We start from the raw sequence: 6,000 nt of genomic DNA on the forward strand, positions 1-6,000 counted from the left end.
ATGCCCAATGTAAGCCTGGGACCATGGCCATTCACTGAACCTTCGACTATGCATTAGAGGAAAAATGATTATCAGACTTATCGTGAGAAGCATAATCTTCCTGGCCGAACTTGGGTAACTTTCCATGGGGATTTATGGGTTTTCTTTACTCGGGTGTGATGTATCCAGGCCGAGTATTCCCTAATCTTGATGGCTGTAAACGTCATGAGCAGCACCTGGAATGGCCCTTCCCACTGTGGCTCCAAGGTTTTCTCTGTAAGAGACTTAACATACACATAGTCCCCAGGTTGTATATCATGTACAGGTCCATCCAGCCCTCTACCTCGAGTACCAATTACATGTTTTCTGATCTTATTGAGTTGCTTCCCTAACGCCACCATGTAGGAGCTCATGATTTCATCTCCAATTATTCCTTTTTGTACCCCGTATGGTTGTCCATATAAAATTTCAAAGGGGCTTAGCCCTTCCCTTGCCCTTGGCCTTGTCCGTATGCGTAAAAGGGCCAAGGGCAAGGACTGAGGCCATGTCAGGTTTGCTTCTTGCCCCAATTTTACAATTTGCTGTTTGATTAAGTGGTTCATCTTTTCCACTTGACCGCTTGACTGAGGGTGGTACGGGGTATGAAGCTGCCAATCTATACCCAAATGGTGGCTAATTTGTTGTACTACTTTTGAGACAAAGTGTGGTCCTCTATCTGAGGATATGATTGCCGGAACCCCAAATCGTGGTATTATTTCTTGTATCAGTACTTTAGTTACCTCCCGAGCCTTAGCTGTTCTAGTAGGGAATGCTTCTGGCCAGCCTGAAAAGGTATCAGTCAGTACCAACAAATATCGATACCCCCCTTTTCTTGGTAATTCCGTAAAATCTACTTGCCATTGTTGCCCAGGCCCATTGCCCTTCCCAATCTGACCCATTTCTAGTTTGGGGGCGTTTTTGGGATTAGTCCGGAGGCAGATGTCGCATTGTCGAGTCACCTGCCTTACCGTGGTATACAAATTTCTGGCTACAATCTCTTTTATCAAATGACTATACAAAGCTTCTGCTCCCCAGTGTCTCTTTCTATGCTCCTCTCGTGTGAAATGCCATAGTAAACGAGAGGGGATAATTAACTTCCCCTGTGGGGTATAAGCCCACCCTTCCTTGTTATATGTCCCTTCCAGATCTGCAATAAGTTTCTGATCCTCCCTGGTATATTCTGGTTTACTTTCCAGGGAAATTTGCCTATCGGGAATAAGTGCTTCTTCCATCTTTATCTCTATTTTGGCAGCCCGTTTTGCCTCCCTATCCGCCAGCTCGTTGCCTTTTTCCAATTCAGAGTTCACCTTTTGGTGTGCTTTAGTATGCATAATCGCCACCTTCTCAGGAAGTTGAACAGCTTCTAATAGTTTAAAAATTTCCTCCGCATGTTTGATGTTTTTCCCTTGGGAGTTCAATAGTCCTCTTTCTTTCCAAATTGCTCCATGTGCGTGCACAACTCCGAAAGCGTATTTGGAGTCTGTGTATATGTTTATGATCTTACCCTTGGCCAGTTCCAGGGCTCGAGTTAAAGCGATTATTTCTGCCTTTTGTGCAGAAGTATTTGCAGGCAGAGGTCCTGATTCTATTACCTTTTGACTGGTGGTAACGGCATACCCCGCGTGTCGATTACCGTTCAGGACGTAACTGCTTCCGTCCGTGAACCAGTTCTCCTCATCCTTCATGGGGCTTTCCTTCAGGTCAGGGCGACTTGAATATGTCGTCTCAATTGTTTCCAGACAGTCATGGTGCACTGGTTCCCCCACGTTACCGCTGAGGAAAGAAGCTGGGTTGACAATATTAGTGACTATTATCTGTACATCATCTTGTTCTACTAGTGCAGCTTGGTATCTCAGAAATCTTTGTGGGGAGAGCCAATGCCCTCCCTTTGCTTCCAGGACTGCCGATACTGTATGGGACACATAAGCAGTCATTTTCTGGCCCAGAGTGAACTTCCGAGCTTCCTGTATGTTCAATATCAGGGCAGCCACCGCTCACAGACACCCAGGCCACCCTTTTGCAGTCGCATCTATTTGTTTAGAGAGGTAGGCGACAGCTCGTCGGTATGGACCTAGGTCTTGTGCCAGTATTCCCAGGGCAATGCCCTGCTTCTCATAAGAAAAGAGAAGAAACGGTTTACTCACATCTGGGAGTCCTAGAGCCGGGGCCGACATCAAAGCCTTCTTCAGTGAATCGAAGGCTCGCTCAGCCTCCTCATCCCATTCGAGGTGCGTCTGTTCGGTGTTCGTTAGCACATACAGGGGCTTAACAAGCAGTCCATAATTATAGATCCATAGCCTGCACCACCCCGTCATTCCCAAGAAGGTCCTTAATTCTTTTGCTGTCTGAGGTTTCGGGGTTTGACATATGGCCTCCTTACGGGACTGTCCCAAAGTTCTTTGCCCCGCAGTGATCTCATAGCCCAGGTAGTTTACTTTACGTTGTATCACCTGGGCTTTCTTCTTAGAGACCCGATACCCCCGTAGTCCCAAAAAAATTAACAAGCTCACCGTCCACGTTGCACAGTCCTCTTCTGTCTCAGTAGCGATCAAAATGTCGTCCACGTACTGCAATAATTTTCCTTTTTCGGATGGGGCTTCCCAGGATTCCAAGTCCTTTGCAAGCTGGTTGCCAAAAGAGTAGGGCTATTCTTGAACCCTTGTGGCAACACTGTCCAGGTGAGCTGGGTCTTTCGAATGCAAACAACTTTTGGCTGGCTTTATGGAGAGGAAGGCAAAAGAAGGCGTCCTTCAAATCTAAGACAGTAAACCAAATCAAATTTAAAGGTTTACAAAAATACGCCTTTTCAGATTGGCCGGTCGCTCCCTTTACCATAACATAGTCGTCCCCCAGTGGTATTAAAGCTTGATTCAAAACCGAGTACGTTGCTCCTGTGTCTACCAAAAGTTCTACTTCTTCTTGTTCTCTCCCCAGCTTAAGTTTAACCAGTGGATCCGCCAGGGTAGATCCCCCAGGTCCCCGTCAGTCCTCTGTTACATTTGACATTCATTGAAGCCTTCCCATTCTCCAACCCTTGCACAAAGCACTCTGATCCCGCCCCAGCCGCGGTCGTTGCCTGGCCGGTTTCTGAACCAGAGTGGCCATCAACTTCATCTGTCCTTGTCGACCTTCTTCTTCCCTGTTGCTAAACACTTTACACGCCTCCTCTAACAATACCTCCAGATTCCCACTTTCCATAGGGCGCAGCTTCTGAAGTTTTCAACCTTATCCACCTTTGTACATCTCTGTCCAATACTACATGATGAGCAACACCTCTTTAGCTTACCCCTACTTTCCTTACTTTCTCGTTCAAGTGCGAGCACCATAGGGTCCTGTGGGGGTACTAACCCACAGTCCCTTTGCCACTCTGGGTGGTTTCGCAAAGTGAAAAACATATCTGCGTATGATACCTCATCCCATTTTCCTTCTCTCCTTAAAAACAACATAAGTTGTAACAAAGTGTTATAGTCCAGTGTTCCATTAAGCGGCCATTTAGCACCATCCTCCAGCTTATACAGCGGCCACCACTGATTGCAATATTTTACAAGAGTCCTTTTGCTTTCCGTGCCTCTGCTCCCTGCAATGTCCCGCCAATGGGAGAGTATACAGCCGAGAGGGCTCTTTTTTAACACCCCTCTCTGAGTATTACCCATCTTGTTTCTGTAAAATACTCGCTTAACACGATCACCACACAGCAGTCACTCACAATCTTATGATCACCACACAGCAATCACTCACAATCTCCCATTCTCATGGATGTCCACATACTTACAGCACTTTCATCTGAAGTTAAAACAGAACACAACAAAATAAAACACTACAAAACAAAACAAAACAAAACGCCTTTTCAATCACTCTTGCCTGTGGCCGCCCTATCGGCCAACAGGTCCCCCCCGATTGCAGCCAGTGACCGCTCTATGGGTCTGTGGCAAGATGTAATTGCCCCCGGACTCCCCTCACCCGCACGACAAACAGAACACAACAAAACAGAAGAAAACACAACAAAACAAAGGCCTTTCAATTTGGAGCCAGCGACCGCTCTATCGGTCTGCGGCAAAATATAATTGCCCTCTAGACTCCCCTAACCCAAATGGAGCCAGCGACCGCTCTATCGGTCTGCGGCAAAATATTGCCCTCTAGACTCCCCTAACCCGCACGAATTCGCGCCTTTTCGGTGCACCTACCCGGCTTAGCTGCACGCCAGACGTCTCTGCGCGATTTACCAGCTGCCCCAGCCACGCGTACGACTTACAGGCTCCTATCCTTGAACATACCGTTTGGTCCGCGGCTTCAGGAAGTCCTTGTCTGCCCCCCACGGTGAGCGGCTGGTAGCGGAGGCTCCTCCGAGGAAAGTGCTCGGGGCGCGCCTGGGAGAGTCCGCCCCGCAGTCGATCCCGTAGTCGAGCAGAGAGTCTCCTGGCTGGCTCGCCAAAACTGACGTGCGGAAAACAGACTCCACAATCTGGTAGATTGTAAAGTAGGTATGTTTATTCAGCGCTGGGCACATAGGGGATCACTCCTCCAAATATGTGCTACCATGTGGCACCATTGCCTTAGATTTATAGAGCAAATGATTACATATTCATAATATTTCGCAATACGCCTATACATATGCATCACCTATCCCCGCTTCGTATTAAAATTAGCATTTCCATGATCTCCTCCCAGTTGAGTCTGCGCAGTCTCTGTCACCCCCCTGGACCCGCAGAGCAGGTTTGTGCCGTTGTGGGGTAATCTTCGCTTACTCAGGGGTGGAGGAGGCTTTTTACTTAAACAGGAGATAGTGGTCGAGCAACACAAACACCTCGTACAAGCTAGGCAAACCCTTATCTCGACTATTTCGTCATCCCCTTCTTGCTATTCCCATATTAACCCTTACATCCCCTGTTCCTATCTAGGCCCTGTATCACCCATATCTGCCTAGCGACCGTCTGCATCACTATCACTTGGAGAACGCTGCTATCACTTCTTCTGTAAACAAGCCTACAAAAAAATTACAATATTACCTTAAAAATACAATATTACCTTTTATCTGAAAGGCTCATCTGAACTCTTCCTCTTTAACTACTGTCCTGAAACCTCTACAATTAGCTGCAGAAGTCTTGAAGATTTAAGAAAATTATGGACAGAGATAAGGCACCTGAGGGCTCTCTGCCTTGTAACGAGCCCCGTGGTGGTTTTGGTGCTGAGCGTGTGGATGTGCAAGGCTGAGAGGAGCTTGCACAAACTGCTCAATGAGTCGGAGTCAGCAGCAAGAGTTCAAGTTTCTTGGAGTATTCCCAACATTACCAACAGAGGCTCGCCATGGACTCATCAGAGCAGGAAATTGCAGGCAGTGATGCCAGTCAAAGGCAACGTGCTGGTGGCTCTGATGCAGTGTAAAGCCTCGGTGTGTTTTATCAAGCCAAATGCCAAGCCCTGACCCCAGCCCCTCAGAAGAGAGATCCTGTCCATCGCATGAGTCTCAGGCCTCTTCCTGGGATGTGTTTCAGGGGGTGAGGCCAAGTGAGGGACAACAGTACGGCACCTCCTGTGCGAGGAGACAACGTGGCCTTGGTGCCATGAGGACAAGGTATCTTTGCAAAATTCTTACCTCAATGCCATCAAACTCAAACTTGACAACTGGAACACACGTATCTTCAACTGCCTGTAAAGGAGAGGATCACTGTGTAAGAAACATTTCTTGCTACTTTAATCTTTTTCCTAAACTATGACAAAATACATAATTTACACTGCTAAACTATTCAGCATAAAGACTGAGTTGCTTCCGAACCAAAAAAATTGGTAGTAAGCTGCAAGCAGTATAGCACTAATACTGTACTAATACTGGCATCAAGAAGCTATTTAGCCAAGAGATTCTGAGGCTGATCATGGATTGTAAGGAACAAACAGCACACAGTGAGCCACCAGGATCAGTGGCTGTAAGGTACTGACCTTGGCAGTGAGGAAGAAAAGTAAGAGATTTCTGTAGCTATCTTACTG

Source organism: Tyto alba, unplaced genomic scaffold (genome assembly GCF_018691265.1).
Source record: "Tyto alba isolate M040663 unplaced genomic scaffold, T.alba_DEE_v4.0 Super-Scaffold_23, whole genome shotgun sequence".
Classification (NCBI taxonomy): domain Eukaryota; kingdom Metazoa; phylum Chordata; class Aves; order Strigiformes; family Tytonidae; genus Tyto; species Tyto alba.